The 24,556-nt window shown below is 37.7% G+C and overlaps 1 long non-coding RNA gene across 1 annotated transcript in view; it reads left to right on the forward strand.

Annotated features, from left to right (window-relative positions):
- LOC116586166 overlaps positions 1-18,764 on the forward strand; it is a 32,556-nt gene extending 13,792 nt beyond the window's left edge. Inside the window, exons 2-3 of the long non-coding RNA XR_004283921.1 lie at positions 17,094-17,324; positions 18,624-18,764. This is a non-coding gene — a long non-coding RNA (uncharacterized LOC116586166). The remainder of the gene's footprint in view (positions 1-17,093; positions 17,325-18,623) is intronic.
- Positions 18,765-24,556: the final 5,792 nt, after the last annotated feature.

Consider the following 24,556-nt stretch of genomic DNA (forward strand, 5'->3'; position numbering starts at 1 on the left):
CACTTCAGTCAGAATGGCGTTGATTTTTAACAGGAGACTATGGAAAACGGTTTTGAACTAAACTAGGGATCATAAACATCAGGAAGGGGATGAAGGGGAACATCTCAATCTTCAGATTCTTCATGGTCAAATATACATGGTCCCAATCACCTGGATGATTCTGAAACCTAGTCTGAATTTTTTGTTGTTAGTGCAAACATCCATTCTGATTGGCTGCTATATACATTCTAATCAGCCCATTTATTTTTAACAACCTTATTGAGGTAAAATTGTCATATAACAAACTGCTCATACTTAATTGTAAAATTTTTAAAGTTTTTCCATTTGTATGCATCTGTGAAACTGTCAAGACAGTGGGTGTATATCCATCACCCCCAAAAGTTTCCTCACACCTCTTTGTAATTCCTGCCTCCTGATCATTCCCTCAGATAACTACTGATCTGCTTTCTGTCCCTATACATTAATTTGAATTCCCTAAACTATTATATACAGAATTTGTTTTCTTTTTCTGGTCTTGCTTCTTGTAGCATATTTATGTTGCAATTCTTCCATATTGTAAAATGTATCAAAAGTTCATTTTTTATATTGTTGAGTAGTATCCCATCGTTTTAATATACTACAGCTTGTTTATCCAGTCACCTCTTGAAGGACTGTTGTCTAAATGTTTAGGGTTATTAGGACCATGTTGAGTTGGGCTCTAGATGGATGAGCAATTATGACTGTATTCTGCTTGCTTTTCTAAGCCTACTTAGCAGTCCATCATAATGTAATTCATATAAAAAACATTTCTGTGACAAAACATCAGCATCTCAGGATTGGGAAACTATTACACTTGTTTTTTTCTTTAATTTAGGCTAGGTCTGATTACCAAAACAATTGGTCATCTCAGTCAGTCAACCCTGAGTAATCAATTTAGGAAAAATAGTTGATCTGAGAGCCTTGAGATTCCATATGGCTTTCTACTGAGTTTCACTGAGTCTTTCCTTACTTGCTCTTTTGTTTCTGTTTGTTTGAGGAAATTATCTAAAACTTAAGCATTGCTAACTCTTCTAAAAGTGAAAATTAATCACACCATAGAGCTATAACTGAGTCAAGAATAAAAGGTACATTGGGGGGAAAACGTCTAGTTTTATTTTACAATTTTAAGAGGTATTTTTAAAACGAAGAGTAAAATTTCCTTTTGAAATTTGAAAAATCTGTTGATGTTAATCTTTTAATTGGTTGAAGGGCAGAGGACCAACATGGGGCAGATTTCTAATTTCATTGATTGGTGCTATAGGAAAATGCTCATATTTTGCAGGTATACCATTGTTAATGCCCAATCCTGTAGTCCTTTTTCATGCAGAACTCCCACTGGGAGTACCACATGAGAAAGAAATGTAGGATGAGACCCGATTATTATAATTCACAAGACTAATTATGACTTTGAGTTTTCCTGGGTAAGCTAATTCTTTCTGCACCCTGGGATCAGTAAGCACGAAAGTAGTCTCACAAGGATTCCACTGCATTTAACATTACATATATTTATAAATAAATCCAAAGACCTTAAATAGCCCTTCAATTCTCTGATGTTTTCTTTGTGTTATGTTTTTTAAATGATAAAAAAAATTAAATAAGACAATGCCAAAGGTGTAGTTTCACTAAAAAATAAAAATAAAAAATAAGCTACACATCAATCATGCGTTTTTTGGCATTGACTCACTTGTTTTAAATAGACTGTTTATTTTTATTGGCATCACTGATGAATAAGACTAAACAGGGACATGGGAAAGCAAGGATTAAAGAGAACTTGAAAGAAAGGAGAACCTCAGACAAATAAGAGTTGGAAGGAAAAGAGAGAAAGAGAAGTGCTGTTGTAAGATAAAAGAAGACTGACAGGAGGGGCTCTGCTTAATTTTCATTTGTATTTGTGGAGAGCTTTGTGAGCAACATAAAATGATTCAATATTCTTGAATGATCTGAAATCTGTTCTTGATTTTTTGGTGCGACAGATCTCACAAACACTGATTCCAGAGTTTTCTATGATGCCACTATCAACAAATCCCTCCAACAGCCTTTTTTATTCAGTCACCCATTGTACATTTATCTGAGAGTTTCTTTGTGTACTGAATAATTTCCATGTTGTGAGGTTTCTTGTCTTCAGTTACCTCCAGTTTTATGCTTTAGTCAGAAAACTCACATAGCATTCAAAAAGGAAAACTCAAAGCAATATAGACTTTTGTGCCTTTTACAAAGAATTAGAGCTGTGTGCCCCTACCAATATAGCAATATATTATATAAGGTCAATACTCCTTTTCACATGCCTCTAATACAGATGCATTTTATGAGGTAGAACAGCAAACACTGAATCACTCTAGTAGAGATACACAAAACAAGTAATTATCGCTAGTTGCAGAAAAATAATTATGCAGTTGTGTGATGAAAACCAGTTTTTAACTGGGAGGAGAAATTCTACCAAAAAAAGCATGTGGAAAAGCTAAATGTTGTGTTCTGGAAAATAAGCCATTCTGTAAAACTTCCTAATGCAGCTGTATCATCCAGACGAGGTACCATACTTTTTTTTTTTTTTTTTAAACAGCACACTGCATACTGGATGTAATGCAGGATGCTGGTGTATAAGACACACATAATTACTGCTATTTTCTGTTAGCTTTTCTGTCAGAGTGACCATTTTCTCTTATCAATTCATCTAGTATTTTAGTAAGAATACCCTTTATTGTCATCTAATGCTTACCAGGTAGTTCTTGATTATGATTCAATAGACACCTCAGATCACTACCAGTTCTTATCTGGAGTCAGCTATTTACTATAATAAATTTTACTGGATGTTCTCTGTGTCCAAGATATATAAAATAGCATTTAGTATCCAAAAAAAAAAAAAAAAAAGGCGATTGGGGCTTTATTTGTAATGTAGTATCTTTTCCCTTATATTATATAGGACACCAACGAAATGTGTCCATTTCTACAGAAGTTGTTTATCTCAAATATCTACAGTGAGTTCCCTCTGCTCTGACATATACCTAGCCCCCATGGAAGCCAGAAGGATTTTGTTTCCTTACTATTAAGCATGGCTGTTCTGGGCCCTTTAACTAAATCCACTACCATGAATGAACTTAGAGCAGAAACAGCAAGTACAGCTACATTTAGGCTTATATCAGCATTTCCATTTAACACATTTTAAAACTACATTTAAGTAATGTGGAGGTTATGACATGAAGTGACAAAACCTAAGTGTGTGAGCTGGATGAAACTATCTTTAGCCAGGCTTCCTGGGCCAATGTAGTGAAGTATATGGGCTAAAGAAAGAGGCTCGGGTTTGCCTCTGAATTTTCAGGAGTGTGAAGGCTCTTTTTAAAGTCTTCATATTAAACATATCTTATCTATACACCATAATGGCATCTGTGGCCAGCAAACAAGCCCGTGAAGCTTGAGGAAGTTTCCATCCTAATCCTTTTGATTGCTTCTCGCTGCCTCCTCTCTCCTCACCCCCACCCTCAGTTGCGTGTTGGACTCCATACCTCTACAAAATGAAAAGAACAAGCAAAGAGGACTTCTTTTGGTGCAATTTTTCGATGGTTGGTTTTAAGTGATTCATAACTTTCCTGAGCAAAGCTTTGAAATTGGTTTCGTAATTTGGGGCTGGAAAAGAAGTGGTCAAGATAGAACCTTTAAAAATCCATTTTATGATAGGATGACCACTGCAAACGAATGATAAATGTATCTGCATTTAGCCTATCTGTACACATGTATCTATATATTCTTATAATATATAGAAGGCTTGATGCAGATACCTATGTCTCTATACTCGTTTCAGCTTAGTTATTTTTGCTAATATCTTTGGGACACTTACCAATTGTAAATCTGTCTTTGTCCCCTCGTTTCCAAATTTGTTCCAGAACTTGATAGTAAATACCTATGTTGGCATGACAGATCACATTGCCTTTAATAATAAATTATTATATACCATATTCTAAATGTTTTAGTAGACTACTATTTTCCCTCAACAATTTTAATGACATAGTAAAATCAAATATAAATTCTCAAATGGTGTATATTGGGGGTTTTAATAAATACTAAATATCACTAAGTATTTTTCTGTTTTATAAATTGTTTTATTTTAAAAGAGGTAAAGTTTTCTTGTAAACCTTGGCAAAATAAGTATTTGTTGCTAATCTCATCACTTGTTTTGCCTTAAAGCATATTAGATTATTCTGGTTATTTAATATTAATAAGTACTCCTAAAAAAAAAGTAGATCTGCTCATTTGGGATATTGGGTTTTACATAGATTGTGAAGATTAGTGTGATTAAGTACTCTGAATTCTTAAATAATCATTTTAACCACTTCTAACAAATTTAAGTTGAATGCTTTTAAAAGTTCCTCTAAAACCATCGTAGGTTTTATTTTGTAAAATCTGCTTCAAAAATTAGTCTACCACTGTGAATGAATTGCTTTTAATAGAGAGACTGGGGGAAAGAAGGGAAAGGGAGATTTAGGAGGAGAAAAATGTCAAGTGAATCAATATGATTAATTAAATTAAATGTGGATTTATAAAACTCATATTCATAGATTTACACAATATATTCACAGTGACATTTAAAACGTGTTTTGAAAATCCCTAAATAAAGTCCCATGTACATGAAGATATTTTCCATCTTTAAGAAATAAAAAAAAAACTTAACAACATAATAGAAGCATATAACTTTACTGCCATCTACTATATATTTCAATTGTTTTTTGACAGAAAAACTGGGACAATTTTAATATGTAGAAGTTTTAAAGGAAATTATATCCATCTTTGCTACTTTCTGAGTTATTTATGCTTAACCCAAAAGATAATCTTGACTACTAATGTAACACAAGTAGTTTTTCTTGTTTTAAATTCACATCCAGGTCATTTTGATGTTAACCCATTAAGTTTACCTATTTGGTGTTAACCCACTAAGCTCACACTATGCTGTTCTTCTACTGGATGACTAAATTGTTAAACTTAACGGGTCAAATATTCCTAAAAACAAAAGTTAATTTTTACAAGTTGTGAAATACAAGGTGGAGGAAAGGAGCTGGTTCTTAGGTTTTGTTTTTTAAAAATTCAGGTAATACAAAGATAAAAGTGGTACCTTAAACCCACTTGTAGAATTAACGTTTGTGAATGATAAAAATAACAGGGTCATTAGCATGGCACAACACCTAACATAAGAGATTTGGAGAGAATATTCAGGTTCAGACAGTAAGTAATGATGTGATTTGTACGTAAATCAATTTAACTTAAGAAAACTAAGAGTCTTTAGATAGTAATTCTAAATTGCAATTACTTCCTTTCCTCCCAAAAGTCTGTTAGTGTTGGTGGGTTTCTCCCCCAATCCTGTGTATTTCATATTAGTATAAAATTTTTTATACCAGCTTTCCTGAAGAGTATATTTATTTTATAAAAATTCAGTCATAGCCCAAGCTATTTTAACAAATGACAATTTTTTCCCTGTAAAAAAAGTTCTAAGATAAAGATTTTGCATCACAGAAAAAAAATGGAGGAAAATCGAGAGAATACTTTATTTCCTTTAGTAGCTTGCTATTGATGATGAAAAACAAGGAAACAAATGTAATTGATAAAAACAAAAAACAAAGGAAGTTTCAAGTGTCTCAAATAGGGGAATATTTTTAGATGTAAATAGCTCAATTTTATTCTAGGTCCTAAAATATGTGTCCCTGCCCCCCCCACCCCAATCTTGCTTCCAATTTCAGTACTTCAGCCTTATCAAAGTAAACAAGCTATTGTTAGAATAGAAAACCCAGCTAGGTTTGAGGGCTGCTGCCACTTCCCTCTCTTCCTAACACAATCCCGTGCCAACAGCTTTTGGAAAAGGGAAGAAAGAAAGGTCTGCTACTGTGCTGTGTGGAAGCAAAGGGGCAGAGGGGCATCACTTCAATCTCTTGGCTCTGGTCCTTTCTCAATCTCTCCCTCCCTCCCTGGCCTGCTCCCTCCCTCTCCCTCCCTTTCCCTCTCTTTCTCATCTCCAGAGAAAAGAGATGCTCTTCATTCACAAAACAAAACAAGAAAATCTCTATAATTATTTTTGGCTCAGCTCCATTGAAATGCATTCTCCTGGAAGCATCTCTGTTTTAGATTAAAACAATGCTTAGAATATCCATTCTCTCCTCTTTCTTTCTCACTCCCTACCCCGGCAGGCCACCCCCAAACCACACCGCTCTTCCCCATCCCACCCCATTTTTCTCTTGCTTTCTTATTTCCCAGGCTTGGTTTCTCTTGCTCTCTGTCACTGCCTTTGGTTGTATTTTTTCTCAACCATACCAAACTTAAGGCCTCAGAGATTGTTAGCATCAGTGCCTACAAGTGTAACTCAGGGTCTCCATGCTTAGTGTCAGCTGTTCAAGACTCATAACGCTTTCCAACCAGGAAATATCCCCCAACCCTGTGTCACTAATTATGGTGTATGATTGTTGATTTGTGATCTGATGTTTCAAAGTGAAAAAACAGATGACTTCTAGCCTTGTCCTGTTCAGTAAAATTGGGAATAAAGTTTACTTTCTCTTTCTTGCGCCCTCTTCAATACCCAGTCCTCAAAAGGCAAATAAAATCTTCATTGTCCTTAGTATGTGGTAGTTATTGAGTTCTAGGGGTAAGGCATGGAAAATTATTATTTTAAAAATCAATTTCCATCATTTAGTCACTGACAAAATTTGGCTCACGAAATCAGAATATATCTATTAAAATTTTTTTCTATCAACAACTCTATCTTTGATTTTGTTTTCCTTCAGGGCAAAAACTTTCACCATTTTGCATTTTGCTAAGGGAAAAAAATTACAGCAAATGAAATAAAGAATCCCTGCTATTGTATACATATTAGTAAAGTTATCTGTGCTATAGTGTTCGCTTCCCTAAATAGTGGGAAGCAAGATTTTTATTTATAATGACATATTTTGTGGAATTCCAGTTTCTTACACCTTTCAGTTTTTGGTGACTCTAGATAAAAGTTGCTGATAAACCTTTCATTGACAGAGGTAGATCTGATACTACTTTCATTAGCATTAATGTTTTCTATTTCTTATTTGTTAATTGGAATAATTAATTTGCACTCATTTCAGATTCTTTGTTGTTAGCAAAGGCATCCAACTTTAGTACCTATCACCCATGGAATATATATCCTGTTTAAGAGTTCATACTTGCTCCTTTGAACAACGAATGTTTTGTATGGATACTGTAATCACATATCAGTAAGAACTAGCCTTCCTGCACTATCTTGACAAACAAAACAAAATCCTGACAGTTGCCCAGATGTGAAATGTCTCTGGGATTTCCTATCTGCCCAATAACACTAAAGTAATCTTGTAAGCATATATTTAAAAGAGTTTGGGAATCTATTTCTAAGCCCTCAAAAGAACTCTGATTCCTGAACTCTATTTGGTTTACCAAATAAAGAGAGATAAAGAAAGGGGGGGGGGGAGCCAAACACACTGCCATTAATTATACTGTAAACATTTAATAAATATTCTTTCTTTCTATCCTTGCCCTTTTCAAAAGGAAAGGTGGTAATTTACATGTGCTATGCCTTTTTCTTCTCATTGTTTTATTTCTTTTCTTCCTGGCTTTCTTTAACTTCTGTAGAAAAGAGGTGGACATGTTTGAGAAGATAGAAATGTTTACCTAGTACATTTTTTTTTTTCATATAAAAAAACAGCCTAAACACCTTCTACTTTGTCTTTGAAGCTTTGTTAAACCACTAGTTCTGGAAGCTGCATTTTAATTACAAAATATTATAAAGAGAATATAGTAGGAATATACAACCTTTGATTCTCAGCCAAATGAGAGGAAGTTTAATAGCAATGTATGGTTGCAGGAATGGTTATGTTTGGGATCCATATGCATGTTCAACTCACACATTCAGGCAGTGCAATAAAGCAGGGAAAAAACAGCTGATACACAAAAGGGACCGTCTAGACAGTACCCCATCAGTCTGGCTAAATTTGGTGCTGGCATTCCCAGTGGGATTGTAATATAATTGTTCTGGTGTCTGCGTTCATTCCCCCTGTCAAACACCATTCCAAATATATATCCTTCTCCCCCCAACCCTTTTCCTTCCATAAATGTGAAGCCCAAACTGTGCCATGCTAGAAAGGGTGTTAGATGGCCCAACACCAAGAAAATGTTATAATTTAGCAAAATCACATTGTTCAGTTCCTTTAAGAAAAATTCCTGTTACTTCCTAACAACAGATAGAATTAATTCCAAATTTTGATAATTTAAATTAGAGCATGGAAAAATTTCCATGCAAATACAAATAACCTTGAAATAGTGAGGACTTTAGGTGAAAGTAAATAGGCCTTTTACCCCCTTTATATTTATTAACCTTTGTTAGAAAATTTAACAGAAATCAGAGATGTGAAAGTGTAATGATGGACATGGATCATAAATTCTAATGAAGAAAGGCTAATGAAAAAAATGTTAAGCGAAAGCACTGAAAAAATGCAAATTGTGTATTTTTTCTTTCTGAGGTTTGAAAGTCATAATATGTTTTCTCTCTAACCATCTTTTGAAAGTTAAATTTCTCTTAATTTTTATATTAATGATTTCTTCCTGTCTTGCTCGCTCTCTCTTTTTTTCGGGGGGGGGGGTGGCTTTTTAAAGGAGAAACCAAAAATATTGTTTCACTGACTTGTAACTATCAATATTTTTTAAATATTTTGGTTTGAGACATCATGAAAATGAAAATCACTACTTACAGAATAAAATAAACTAAAGGGCCTGTCATTAAAATGAATAATGCATATATTATTGACAAAAATGCTTATGATATAAAAACTTCCACACCATTAACATTTAAGCAGTCAGATTTTTTTTTAAGAAAAATGCATATTTTTGGATTGCCATATAAAATAATAACCAGATACACTTACTTTATTTTCTGTTCCCAAGTGTCACCTTTGGGCATTGTTTAGATATTAAAATTGACCAGGAAATGTATTTTTTAAATCTTTTTCTTTTAACTACAAGAAAAATTATCTTGAGAAAGAGGCTGAGCTCTTTTGTTTTATTGATTATGGGTCTGTATTTGTACTTCCTATTTTAGAGGTTAGTAATCCTTTCTTGGATCTTATAAATAGAATTTGTCTCCCATCTCAGCAGTTTTGAGACGCTTGGTAGACTAGGATCCCAAGTGTGTGAAGGAAGTCCATACCCTCATCAGGGACCAAACTAACTAGAGCAGATTCAAAGAAAATAGTTCAGGCACTAGATCCTGTCTTTATCCAACTTTAGAAGGCTGAGAGACAAGTACACCAACCAAGACAGGGCTAATGAGAAATGGCTGTTTCAGGAAGAAGCAAGACACAGGGTCTCAACTCGCACAAAGACAGAGCACAATTGCACAGAAAATCACCACCAAAGCAATCAGGAAACATTCAGATACATTTACAGATGTCTTAAAATTCTCGCATAAAAATGAAAGATTAAAGATTATAGATGTTTTAAAACTCTTGCATGGAAAAGAGTTTGTATCCTTCTGTTTTTTAAAATAGTGATTTCATATTTTTTCCTTCTTTGTATGGAATTTTTCTTTTGGCTTTGCCCATGAGTATGAGAAGCACAGCATTTTAAAAAAACAAAATAACACTTGAAGAGTGGTTGCGTGAAGATGGGTGGGTTGCTTGTGATTGTTTTTTATTCACTTTATTTTATTTTATTTTTTTACCTTATGTACTGGAGGAAAGTAAAAGGCCTGGCTGCAGACCTCTCTGAGATGAAACAGTGTAGCAAAATCTGAGTTTTATACTTGATTTTCAAACTATTGAATAATATCCTATGAGACCTCTTAGGTCTTAACTGGATTAAAATGAATATATTTGTGCTCTGGCTCTTTTCAGCTAACTAATGTGCATGTGAATTGATAGTGTGCGAGGTAGCGGGTGAGAACAAGTGTATGTGACACTGGGAGAAGATGCGGCTCCGGGCTGAGGGTGACTGTGTGAAGGAGAACGCAGGATGGTGTGGGCTGCCTCCAAAGAGTGAGAGAAACGAAATTAGCAGGCCTTGGGGTCTGGTGGGTTTTGTCGGGAGCCAGAAGAGAGGCTTAGTTGGGAGATGAAGAGGGAGGGGAAGCGTGGTAGTAAAGGGAGGGAGGAGAAGGGGGTGTGGCGTGTGCGTGTGTGTGTGTGTGTGTGTGTGTGCGCGCGCGCGCGTGCGCGCGCACGCTCAGTCGCGCACGCGTGTGTGTTGGCTCTGAGATGTCAGTTATGGCTGAGCTTCGGGTTTTTGTTTTGTCGGTTCCCAGCGTAAATAGGCTGGAATTTCAGGTTCAGGTTGGAGTGCGGGCAAAGGCATCGTAGTTCGAGTTTCTTTTTCTGGCCCTTCACTGTGGTTGCCCTTCCGAACATTGCTGCTGCTACAGAGGAGGAGTGGGGGGAGCAGCGAGAGATGGGGGTCTGTCTGCAGCTGCCCCTCTCACACTTGAATAAAAGAACTTTTTTTTCAGGGGTAGGGAAGCTGTGAATACCTTTCCCAATAAGAGATGAGGCATATTGAAAACTATATTAAATTACCCTGATTAACAATTTAGCCACGAACAGGGGAGCTTTGGGAGATCTCTATAGGCAGAACTGGGGGCTATTCATGCCAGCAGCTAAGAGGTCGAAAGGTTTCTGAAGTTCACAGGCTCAGAGCCTTTGTTATGCTAACAGACAATCTCAAATCAGCTGCCTAGTGGAGTGTGAAATATAAATGATTCCTTGAGAACTTCCAATAAGTTGTCACTCTTGCTCTCCAAATACCGGGACAGGCTGCTAATTTCTAGAAGGCCCTTTTGCAACATCGCTAGCCCTAAATGAATGCCTTTGTAGTTCAAATAATCTTTTCAAGGGAGCTGTCCTATCATCATAGCCCAAATGCATCTTGGTTTTGACTATTAAATGAAAATCAGGGCTCAGCAGTGCTTGACTTTTCCAAGCGGCCCGATGTTTGGGAAGGGTGGTGGCAGCTCTCATGCACAACAAGTTAGCACCCACTGCAGGAGGGCCGGGGCATTAATAACAGTGCAAGGCCCCAGGAGCTACCCCAACTCTCACCCCCCACTCCCTACCAGGAACAATGCACTGGGAGAGATTTACGTGGCTTCCCTCAGGCTAGACTACCTTCCTCTTTCAGCCACACCAACATGTCTCTGATTTATGGACCCTCTGTCCAAGAGGACAGCCAGCTGACCTGCTAGCATCTGACTGGTCACTTCGAAGCATCAACTTTGGAGATGGATGTATTCATTCTTCAGGGCAGGCAAGGCCAAGGGGAGGAGGGCAAGGTGTGTGTCCAGGCCATGCCCCTGGTATCAGATGCTTGTGTATATTATTTTACCATTTTCCCATAAGGAGGATGCAAACATGGCTTATGATCTTGGGTATGACCCTTGAGCATGTCCGGATGGACAGAAAGAGGTTCTGGCTCCCTGAGTCCGAATTATAAAGCTTTTTAAATAAGGAAAACCGCTCTCCATTCAAAAACCAAGACAAGTTGCAGAGAGTCAGCATGAGAATCTATTTGGGAAAGCAAGCATGTGCCCAGATTAAACATTTTACTAAGAAAGCACAAAGCTAATTTATACCTAAAAAAAAAAAAAAAAAAGTGCAAAGAGGAGGACAGAAACCAAAGAAATGAGAAATCCATTTCTATCGGTCTTTACAAAGGAAGGGGTTAAACCTTAATAGTTGTAACTTGGGTCCTAAAAATACTGATATTTTTGGTTCTGTGTCCTCTGTGTCTTTGCTGAAATACAGAAAGCTATATGATATTACATCACAGAATTCTCTGTTTTTTTCCAGACAGAGCAGGATTGATTTTTGGCAAGGAATGGGGGAAAAAATCAAATGGACTGTATTTCTTAATATATTCCTGAGGTAAGTTTATAAACATATAAACATACAAAGGCAATATATTTTAATACACCCTTAGGTAACTTTATAAATCTTGGCGATACAGCTCTACAGAAAAGCCAAGGGCCTCGATTCCCCTTCGTCGTTGTCTTCGTCTAACTATGTTTCAAAATACACCAACGATTCTGAGGGAGTTCATTTTGATTGATACAGAAACTGGTTGAAGTGAACACTTTTTTCTTCTTTGGGTATACTAAGACTTACCCCTATATGTTAATACGCTAATTAGATATAAAAAAGCGGTAGTGTAACTTACACCAATTTTGAAGTCATCCAGCTTACATGTTTAAATTTTACTTCTAAAAAAGCCAGAATACAAAATATAATGGTAAAGGACTCTGGGATTCAACTCAGAGAATTTGGCCACCAGAATAGGAGAGAGTATTTAGGAATCAGGTCATTATTTGTGTTTCAAATCCTTACTTGTTTCACTCAGGAAAACAACCTGCAAATAATACGGGCTAGGAAAAAATCACTGACATTACTTCAGATTACTGACATTAAAGGAGTTAAAAAAAAAAAAAAGTTCGTGGTCTCTTCTGCCAAATGCCAGAATTAGATAATAATTTGTTCTGGATATCCTCACCCCCTTTTCAGAGGGCCTCAGGATTCTGGTTATCCTTATTTCAGAGCTAGCAGCATGAGGGGCTTCAGATACACTTCTCATGACTCACAAAACGGCAACGCTGGTAGCTCAAAGTTCGGCGGTGTGCCACAACTTGCTTAAATTTAACTTTTCATCCCCTCTCCGTTTACAGAATGTTAATTAATATGAAACTGTAAGCCTCTACATGTTATTGACACATGCTGGATATTCAAAGGAAAAACACCTTCTCTGTGCTTCCAAATACTTACTTTACCACTTCCAAGTGTCCTCTCTCTTTCCCGTCTTTAACACATCAAAACAGGGAAGAAAGCGCTTTTGTGTTATAACTACAGAGAAAACATTTGAGAATGTGTCAGTGCTGTGAATACCAGCACCAGTTTGGGGGTTGGTTTGTTTTTCCCCCTGCCGTGGTATTTCTTTTCCCTTTGCTTTCGCTGTCTTTAAACTCTGGCCACTCTGAGAGAAGCAATGGTTGAAATGAAAAGTTAGGACAAATTGTATTAAACCTGTGTGTTGCCAGAATATGAGCATGATGAAAGCAGTGTCAGGGCACTACAGAGCCAGACCAGCTCTCCACACACAGAAAATTAAAATTAAAAAAATAAAAGCTGGTCTTTTTTGCTTTCTTAAAGACTTAAGACCTAAGAGAAAGTGGGAAATTCCTATTAAAAAAGAAAAAAAAAAAAAAGGCAAGTTTCCAGGGTTGCCATTTCTCCAGATTGGGGGGTGTCTGAATGCTTGTGTTTGTGTATGTGCATGTGAGAGTGTGTTTGGGGAGAAAAGAAAGAATGGGGGAGGAGGAAGGGCAGATAACTTTACTGACATATTAATTCTTTAGATAACAGTAAACGAATGGTCCAAATAGACATTTGTTTCCCCTAATAGGTTTTGTGCAGGTCTCTTACAAGCTGTGGCATATGCTTCATTTATATGTATATTTATTTAGAAGGGTTGAGAATAATAGGTGTAGTTTGTCTATAGTCGCAGTTATTATTTAAAGTCCAAAGAGGTTACAACTTTTTTCTACCCCAAACACAAATACAAATGTCTCTTGTATGTGCTTCCTGCATTACTTTCAAGGCCAATTAAAAATAAAGATAATATTCTAACTCTCTCGAACCTTGGGAAGAGAAAAGAGGCTAAAAGGCAAAAGGACTCCAAGATGGCTGCCTCTTCCTTCTTCCCCTCCTTACTGCCTGTTTTCCACATAGAAATTAATGTAATATTTTGTTTAGAAATCACATTGTAGGTCATTTGCAAATGAGGCAGCCTCGGAGGCACCAATATCTGCCTAGAATACTCTCATGATGCCATGGAGGTATGGAGAGATTAAAATGCAAACATTCAAATGTATTTAGATTTGTACACAGTGACTGGACTCACATACATACACACTTGAATGTGTGAACAACACACACAGCTGCAAATGGAATAAAGGGCCGAAATCCTTCTTAATTCTTAGGACAGAAGAGAAAAGGAGGGCTCCAGGCCACCTCCTTCGTCCCCAAAGGTTCGAAAATGCCCTGTTCATGGTCTGGATTCAATTTTTTAAAAAAAGATATATCTTACTGATGACTCTCTCATTAGGCAGACTTCTAAAGTCTGGGGAGGCAAGATTTCCATAAATTATCTCTCTAACTCATCTCATGCTGGTGTAAATGCAAAGCTAAAATTTTTTTTTTTGCATTTTTTTTAATAGAATACCAAGCTAACCAGTTTCCTGACTAACATGGTAAAGGATTAAGATGGCTAGTAATTACTGCTATTAATTATAATAAATATATATTCTCAACGATAAAATCCCACCCATAAAGCTAAACTTAAAATAATGTCGAGAATAAATAAAAGTATATTTGGGGCTTTATAACAGATTTATAGCAGGTTACTCTCTAGACTGGAGTGCACCAGGCATAGAACAAAGCAAATGGCTTAGTTCCTATAGGAAATATATTAAAAAGGAAAAAAAAAAGAAAGAAGCCCACAACCCTTTATCTAAAAGCCATCAGGGACAAGCACTCAATACAAGTTAACAAGCAGGAACTGATAAGATAACATTTATATGAGGTCAGAAGTCAAATGCCAGTCAAAGGCTTTTAACCTCTTGGGTCATAAACAGGAATAGTTAAAAGTGAGAGGTAGTTATTTATCGGATTTTAAGGGTACCTGATCATTGCCAGAGAATCACCAATGATGAAACTAATTAGGATTTATAGAAAAAGAACTTTGTAGCTGTTCAAAGAAAATTAACCTACAAACCCATAATTCTGCAATTGGTAGAGAGCAAAACAAACAAACAGAAAAAAGCCCCTTCTTTTGAGGGGGAAAAGAAATTTAGAAATTTAAACACAGTTAGTAACAAAATCTCTCTCAGAAACAATAATTTATAGTAACTGTATATACCAATTAGTATGTGGTAAATGATAGACCTTATAAATTCTGTATTAACCATCTAACAACAAAAATAAGCATTATATAATTTATTTTCAATTTTTGCCCTTTTTCTTTTACTCCCCCTTCAGACCTCTTAAATTAGGCAGGATATAACTCCAATATTACAATACTTCTTGCCCTCAGAATGCCGTCATTTATAAATTTAAAAATACATATGTATTCTAATGGCAGTTATTTAAAAACATCAGAATATCGAAACTGTTTAATTAAAATGTTATCTTAATCTATCCAGAGAAACAGATGTCTCTTCCTTTATTTGCTGTCAGAATATTTTCCTTTGTTTTGATTTTTGTCCTTTTTGTCTTTTTTTTAGGTTCACATTCTAAACAGTTCCTGGTCTCAGAGTCCATGCTGGCTTATATTTTCAAAGCATACCACCCCCCTTTTTCTCTTTTGCAATAAAAGAAAGCAGATCTAGATATTTCTTTCTAGAGAGAGATAGAGGGATTGTTGTTAGGCCTGCTAAGGCCCACTGTTTCTTTAAACAGAGTCCACAATACACTAGGCGAACATTGTGGATTTAAAATGCTTTTAAATATTTATCAGAAGTATTTTATCATCATATTCAAATGACACCTGGAGTGCACTCACCTTTATTGACAATCTCTGTTCTGAAAGTCCATTTGCTTCCTTAAAGCCCCCCAAGCAGAACAAGGACTACCCGTTTTCATTCAGTTAATGTTTAGTAAAAAACCAAGCAACCTTAATCAGCATGCTGATTGCATCGTCAACTAACAAATAATTTACTACTCTGAGCATTGCATTCCATTAAAAGCTCATTAAATTTTCTGTTCTCCAATGGGAGGTTTAGCTTTTGAACTGCATGCTTTTGCTTCGAATGATCATTTATTCAATTTTTGCAAAATGTTGTGTTTTTTTTTTTTTTCTAAAGTATAGGTGAGCATTTCAATACCTATAGACTGCAGACATATGGAAACACAGTACAGGGTTTGAGAAGGTTCCATTTGATTTATAGACTCTGTTTAATAAAAATTCAACATAATCTCTTGCACTTTTAGAAAATCCTGAAATCACTGAGTGTATCTGTGGTTATGTGTGACCCAAATGTAGCCTCAGAAATATTAATACATAATAGAAAATATCAAATCTCTTTTTAAAAAAGAAAGCTTTGATTTCCCTTTTCCACATATTATAGCTATTGTTATTTTTAGTATTTTTATCCTTGTAAATAGCTGTTTTCTCCTGATTCAAAAAGGAGCATGACACCACAAAGATCTTACCATATTTGATGCCAAACTTAATACCTCTGATATATGTGTGTGGGGGGTGGCTAGTTACCCAAAGAAATCCACATTTCTTGGGGTTTACGCATTTTTTTTTTTACAAACTCATAATCCCCTGAATTATTTCCACGCCCTAGGAAAGAGTATATTTATTATTTTTAATTTAGGGACATGTAGGAAAATATCGGCCCCCAAATTAACATGCATCTTTGGATTGCTAATTGTGCTCATTGCAAATTTGGGTCATTTTGCATGAGTGACTCTAATGTAGGGCTGAGATTGCCATGCAGCGCAGTGGATTCCTGATTCCCCGCGCTAATCCTGAACTCGGTGATTGTGTCAGGTGCAGTTCTGTATGCTCTAGCAGCTGGCTCATCCTCATCAATGCAAATAAGGCAACTCCTACAATCAGAGCCTTGTGAGTGTGAGGCCTGATTGCTGAGGGCAGGCTAAAGCACTACACAGACTCTCACTTTCAAATCACTCTAAGTGACAAGACAACTGCAATGTCCCTCCAGTTCAAAATCAGCCTTTTGAAAACAAAACAAGAAGAGGATGGCTACAAAGAAGAGGAAAACCCCAGTGTTTTGGGAAATGGACTTGTTTAGATGGGCTTTATTTAGATACAGGGGTAATCTAAAGCTCATTTCAACAAATAATTCTTTAGCTCCTCTTCTGTGCAAGATACTTGGTTTTAAGGGTCACAGAGGTGCAGAGGTGAGGGAGACACAGTCCCTGCCTTCAAGGAACCCTGCCATTTGATGGCAGAAAATCCCGAAAAGGAACATAATAACATAATTGTTACTAAGGCGCGGTCACCAAGATCCTAAATGAAAGCTGTGAAACACGTTTTTACAGGAACTGTTCAGAGATGGCATTATGGCGCCGATGTCAAGAGCAAGACTTCTGGAAGCTTCGGGTTCAAATCCCAGCTCTGCAACTTACTTGCTCAAGTTCGTTCACCCTTCGGCAATCTTAATGTCCTCCCCTGCAAAGTGGTGGTGAGAGAAGTGTCTACCTCCCACATTATCTTAGAAGAAGGAAAGGAGATCCCGTATACAACACACTTGCCACAGTGCTTGGCACATCGTAAGTGCTCCGTAATGTCAGCTCCGATTCTCATTCTTTCCTAACATATCAAGAAGAGGGGAGGAGGGATCCAGAAAGAATAATGTGCCACTGTTTGAAAAGCATTTATCTGCTCTGTCTCTAACTCCCCATTTTACGTGCAGCAAGCACTAACCCTGTGGCAGTGAAAATACTGTAAATGTGAAAAAGCCCTGCATCTCTCCGTGGTGTCTGGACAACCCTGGCAACTCGGAACAGGAAGGAGAGAACAAGAAATCCCTGTGCTTTTCCTTTTCTTCCTTTCCAAACACGTGTGCAGACTTCCCCTGCATTTCAGCCCCACCCTCTTTATTTTACTGCCTAATCTATAAAGGAGGATTAACAGCCGCACGCTGCTTTGGCATAGAGCAGATTCTGGGTGAGGACCTGTAGGTAGAGTCTAATGAATACAATTTTCTAGGACTGTGAGTGCATATTTTTAGCTGCATGCTGGGCTCCAGCGTTGGCTCTTGAGACAGAGGAACAGATCCTTTGATCAGACTTGGGTGTTGCTCCCAGCAGAACCTTTTTCGGGAAGTAGTTGGAGGAAAAAATGTCTTCTGTTTCCCAGATTTGTCCTTTGTACTCTTATCAATTCAGAGTCCAGATAACTGGTCCCAGTAAGTCTCACTACAACACTGAAGATACACCCGTGTGGGAAGCAGAGGTACTCCCAGGCAGGAACAGCTCCACTTTCTGGCAAGAGAGGGTGGCTGGTGCTCGAGCCTGTGGTTGTTATCCTTCCCCCTCGGAGAGTAAGCGAGAGGTAGTTAACCTTCCAGGGGGAGGTTTGGCTCAGACAACATCATAGACACCATATCCCCCCTGGAGTTACCCAACAATAAAACTGCTTCCTTTGCCAAACACAAAGAATGGTCTAGAGTTGGGTATTAGGAAACAGCAAACCATATAAAGAAGAAAGGGAGGGAGGGAGGGAAGGAAGGAGACAAAAGAAAAGGAAAATACAAGGGAGGATGGAGGAAAAGAAAGAAAATACATGAAAAGAAAGTATAACGCCAGGTCTTTTCTGCTTTGGTTTGCCAGCGACAAGGCAGCCATCCAGTCTGGTCTTGATTTTAACCAGGGCCATGGCAAGGATGGGGGGGTGGGGGCAGGTAGTGAAGAGGTTTCCATGCGGGGCCAAGCGGGGCAGGGATGAGGCGCCAGGTCTTGTGGCAATGCTGACTTTAAGACCTTGGCAGTGGGAGAGTGTGAGCAAGATGGTAAGTGATTTGATCTCTTCTATTCCTACTCAGGACCCTCTCCTTCTCTTTCTAATAGGATTAACAGATATTTTCCTAAGCAGAAATCAAAATGTGTCAAATCATCTGAGACAGTCAATTTGTTCACAATGCCCACATTCTTGCAGTACGGATGCAGCACTATTCAAAACCAGTTTCATTTCAAGAGATACAATGCAGCAGAGAGGTAAACATTTATCTTCATAATCTTAGACTCCTTTCAGACTGCTTAATTTTTCCCAGTGATTTTCCCCTCCTCTTTCACTCCACCCCCAAGCTCTGCTTCAAAACATTTAGTACAAAAAAGACATGACTTCCCCAGAGGATTCGGGTCTCAGTGATCCTGATGATGCAACGTGTGCTCTCCATTATTCCTGGGAGCTCCCTGGATGTCTCTCTGCATCCCGCCTCACTGCTTCTGTTGTCCCTAGGTTTGCCTCACTCCCAAATCTTCTTCAAACACCTGTGCAGGTGACTTCCACCTCTTCCTTCTACCTCATCCCAAGTCAGCAGAACTCCTTCCCCCCTCCACCCCACCCGTGCTTTTTCTCTTATTGCTGTTTTTGTATTATCTTTGTCCCCACCAGCACAGCCCTCCGCAGCTTCTCCTTAAGGAAGCATTAAGTTGCCTTTCTTTGTGCTACCTTAAAACTGCTTGTCCTCCTCCAGCTCCCTTTGAACACAAGGACCAGTGTCACCTTTGGAACAATGAATGAAAGTAGTTAGAGTGGGATTCCAACTTCACATTGTTGGCATTCCTGAAAATCTCAGGAGTTTTCATCTCCCCCACCTCCTGGAGACCCCATAAGATATCAGCAAGTAGAAGCTCTGAAATGAATAGAAACAATAGCTACTGGTATGTTTTATTCTTAAGGTTTGAATAGTAGACATTGAGCAAGGAGAATAAAGTCTCATTTTTTCCTTTTTTCTTACCATTTGTAGATTCAGTACACATGTATAGATAGTTTTTTTTTTTTTTAAGTAGATTGCTGACAGCATTTTCTGTAATAACATATTTTCCGTTGATGTATTTTAGGTGTCTGTTTAACCATAATGCTCTCTGTGATCATGGTGTCAAAATATAATGAATCGGTCCATTCTACCTAGAAAACCCTCCCTACCGTTTTCCCTTCCCACCTGTTAAAATCCTATTCATCCTGCAGGATCCAGCTCACACCGTCTCTCTGGGAAAGCGTCCCAGATCCTCCCTGGAGAATTCTCCCTCCCTCAATGCTCCCGTTTCAGGTGTTTCTGCCTCTGCTCTGATTGGAGTCCAAATAGTATTCCGGCTGTGGCTGATGTGTCTGTACAATGAGACTATGAGGCCTGGAGGACAAAGAACTTACGTCCTCCTTTCTGGACTCCCTGCCGCGCCTAGAAGTGGGCCTCACGTTGCAGAAGGGGGCTGTCACCTGAGGACAAAGTGTGGATGACCGCCCGGCCTCACCAGCCTGAGAAAAGCCCACCAGTTCCTATTGGGGGGTCCTCTTGGCGGAGAGCAACATGAAGCCACTCCCGGCCCGCTCGTCCTACCCCTGTAGCTGACAATGATTTCGAGACTTCCCTACATTAGAATTTTTAATACTTTTTCATCTAAATGCTCATCTTTAGTAAATACATAACTAGATGGATTGTGAAGTGAGGGAATTAAAAAGTGCTATCTTGTATCTGAACAAATAAATCATTTATATTAGCTCTTCTGTTTCTAGGCTGGTTTGGAATTGCCAACAGATACTAAGGCATCAGAACTCTTTGACATGGTGCATTCATTTATTTATTATTTTTTTAAGTGCTCTGACAAGTTGTTTACTAGGAGCCAAATGTCAATTAGGATTGGCCGGAAAAGGAGTTGCTGTGCTTCATGTGTTTGTATGTAGTCTTCGAGTCATCCTGATTATTTTGGCTTTTATTTGCACAAGGTATTTATCTTCAAAGACTCACCACCACCACAACAAAAAAAATCCTACTTAGTATTTTAACATTTGCTTAAAACCATACCTTGCTGGCAACCCTATCATTTCAGTATTGAATTTTTTCTCCTGATAAGGCAAATGACACTTTAGCCTTAGTTAATGTAAAACAGGAAGGTGTTAATCTCATTTTCAACATGTCAGCTCTTCCAGGTAGAGTATTAATACGCAAGATCTCCTGCTGGCAGACTCAACAGAATCTTTCTGGCTGTGAAGAGAAGCCCAAACCTGGTAATTTTTGCTTTCTTTTATTGTATGTGTGCAGGTCTGCCTCATTCACTGCAAAAGATGTATCAGTAGCTAAATGCATGTAAAGAAACAACGAGATGTTTGCAAACTATTGACTTAACTCTGTACTCAGACACCCTGATAGGTTTGCTTTAAAATATTCACACATTACAAACATTTAGGTATGTTTGATAATAAATAGCAACTAGGTAAGGTACATTTTTAAAAGACCCTCCGAGATCCATAATTTTGCATTAGAGAACTCCAGTCCAATGTCACCATTTGTTTTGTTTAATTTGCTTTCTTGAGAACAATAATTGTAAAGATTTAAACAAGGAAAAGAATGGACTGCCTTGCTGGAGGTGTTACAAGAGTTCCATATCCCACAGGAAAATTTAAATTCTTGAAGTAATGTGGGAATGGAACTTTGTATTTTTTTCTTCAGGGTGTAGAGATGAGAGGAAACATGGCTTCATGGTATTCAGTTGGTGTGGACAGTGTCCAGAAAATGTGTTTCCTGCAGAAATGCTTAGGAGTTTTGGTATTTGTCCTACTTGCTTTATTTTTTGGAACACTATGGGGAGTTTATAAAGGGCAGTTTCAAAAGAGGTCAGAGAGAACAAAAAAAAAAAAAAAAGAAAGAAAGAAAGAAATTGTTAACATGGTGAATATAAAAGAATATTAAAAGTTAGCTTTCTTATTGATAAATATGATTAATAGGATTTAAAAGAAATGTCACATTTCCTATTCAAGGAAGAGTTAGGACTGGCCTTTTAATCTCACATATAGGATTAGGATTTTATGTCTTCAACATCATAGATAAATGGATTATAGATATTGATGAGATGTTCATTTATGTCAACTAAAAATACCGGAGAAGCAGAAAGAATGAAATGGGATCCCAGCATAGGCAACACAAAACAAAACAAAACATAACAAAACCCCACATGTTTGGGCTAGGTAAGTCAAGAGTTGTGGCTGTGGGAATGGAAAAGGCGTGGCCCTCACCAGTGCCCAGCCCCCAAGGCTTCTCCCGAATAAGGAGAGATCTGAGAGGAGAAATAGTGACGATGGTGCCTGAGAGGTTAATTTCTGCTCCTGTCCTCCCCACACCTTAGTCACACATTCCTGCCTCACGGCTGGGACAAGTATTATTATGACCACTTCACGGATGGAAAACAGTCGAGGGAAACGGAGACTCTCCCGAGTGAAGCAGCATTATGTGCAAGCCCCAGGCCCGGCGTTCTTCCTTTTTCTTTTTCTTTCTTTCTTCCTTGTTTATTTATTTATTTATTTGAGTTTGAGATCGGGGCTTGAAAACCGTGAAAGGAAGGGAAGAAAGATGAACCAAAAGATGTAAAATGAAGAAGGGAAGGTCACTGAGGAATTCCGAGCTGTCAAATCTATCCGGAAAAATAAGGCAGAGAAAAAGTGAGATGATAAGATCCTTTTCTTTTATTCCTGTCCAAGTTAATAACATGCACAGTGCCTCTTTTTATTCATCTCCTGTCTGTACATATTTTCCCACATACCGTTCTATAGTTATATAATTCATTTCCTTGCCCACTGGGTCAATACTCCATCACTTTACCACTTTCTTTTTGTAATGGCTTTTTGTACTCCTTGCCAGTGAAAGTGTCCCCCCAGAAGAGGATGATGACAAAAGGCAGGAGAAGGTGGACAGGAAAAGCCTGGTAAGCAGGGTCCCTGTGAGAGCTACACCTGCATTGTTCCACTTCCCCAGTGGGCATGATTATGCATTTCCCCTTAAGCATGAGGCCACGTTATATTCTGTGTTTAGCTTTTACTAGTTACATGGATGAACTCACTTAAAAACGTAGTAGGATTAAATTTTAGTATTGTTCTTTGCAGCTACATAACTGACATTTATATATTGCATTTTAAATCTTCTTCTGGAAATGTAACACCCTTATAACCTGTCTAATTGGTGTCATTGTTGACTCTTTTAGTTTCTCTGGGAACAGTTTTGTAAAGTTGTCTCCCCTTATCAGCAGTTTGGCTTTCTGTGGTTTCAGTTACCTGTGGTGAACTGTAAGTAGCCTGGAAGCAGGTGATCCTCCATCTGATGAATCAGCAGAAAGTCAATAATAGCCCGACTCTGCGATCCCAATGCCTACGTCATTCACCTCACGTCATCTCATCATTTGGTGTTTTATCATCTCGCATCATCACAAGAAGAAGGGTGAGTACATTACAATAAGTTATTTTGAGAGATAAAGAGACCATGTTCACATCACAGTATGTTGTTAGAATTATTCAATTTTAGTATGAGTTATTGCTGTTAATCTCTTACTGTGTCTAATTTATAAATTAAATTTTGTCATAGGTATGTATGTTTAGGAAGAAACAGTATATGTAAGGGTCAGTACTACTCAGTTTCAGGCCTCTGCTGGGGGTCTTGGATCAAAACCCTGCTGACAAGGAGGACTACTTTGCAACTTTAATTAAGGATTTTAAGCCTCACAAGTTAGCAGGCTTCAGATAAGATATGGAAATACTGAGAAAAAATAACCCATGTATGCAGTTAAATGACTTGCATGAGGTCACACATGTGGCTGAGTCTGAATTAGAAACTTGGACTTTTATTCCAGACTCTGCATCTTATACATTGTCTCCCAAATTCAGTTCCGTCAGTACTAAGTACTATAGAGGATTGCATCGGAATTCCCTGTTCATGGGCTTATTCTTTTCTTAGGGTACATCCCCAAAAGTTCTAGAATGAAATTTCTAAAACATCTTTTGGAGGAAGAAAAATTCTAAGTTAAACACCCACCTCCAACCTAAATCTTATAAACAAACACTCATACTATGTATTTGTAATTATATAAACATAGAGATGAGGTGCAAGAAAATTTTTAGCTATAGGCGGTGAAGAAAGAAACCAAATCAACATCACTGGTCTTCTTTCCCTGCCTGTCAAAATAAGTTGAAGAAAAACATGGACACCAAGATATTTTCCTTACTCAAAGCTGCCGTCGCCAAATATTCTGTCAGTCAACCAATATTTGGTACTCATTTCCTGTCAGACATTGTTTGTTAGAGTCCCGAGAGTGAACAAAATAGACATAATACCCACCCTACTGTATGAACTAATTTGGATAACTATTCTATTTCTACTACGTCTACTTTTAAAACATAAGGAACTTACCAGCCATTCATGGTATGAATTACTTCAGATGAATAATTACTTTTTCTTGATTCTTTTCTCTAGGTAGATATTAATTATAACAGTTCAGTTTTATTGTTTATAGTGAGGATGAATCCTCACACAGTGACTCTGCGCTCTCTCAAATAAATAAATAAAATCTTAAAAAAATAAAATATTATGGTTGCTTTCCTTGAGAATGTAAGAAATTGTTATATACTATTCCGTAACAGGTCCGTATTTGTTTTACAAGAAAACAGCGCCTGAACTGACTTGCTGTTAAGTAAAATTGACTTTCTGGGAAGAAATGTCCTGATTATTGTGTGACTCTCAGTCTGTCTGCACACGCTTGCACACACGTGGGTATGTCTAGATGGTTTCACTGAGGAGGATACTAAGTGCAAGATTTCAGTTTTCTGAGCAGTCACAAAGTCATGATTTGGTTGAGTTGGGCCCACTTCAGATTTGTTTCTAAGGATGACTGCCCATCTCAGGATTCCCATCAGTTTCCAAGGTCCCAAATGTGTAAGGATTTTCCCATGATCTATATCTAAATGCCAGTGATACAGGCTCTGATGGTTAGGACAAGTGAAGAATATGGGCCCCAGC

Source organism: Mustela erminea, chromosome 3, assembly GCF_009829155.1.
Source record: "Mustela erminea isolate mMusErm1 chromosome 3, mMusErm1.Pri, whole genome shotgun sequence".
NCBI classification, from domain to species: domain Eukaryota; kingdom Metazoa; phylum Chordata; class Mammalia; order Carnivora; family Mustelidae; genus Mustela; species Mustela erminea.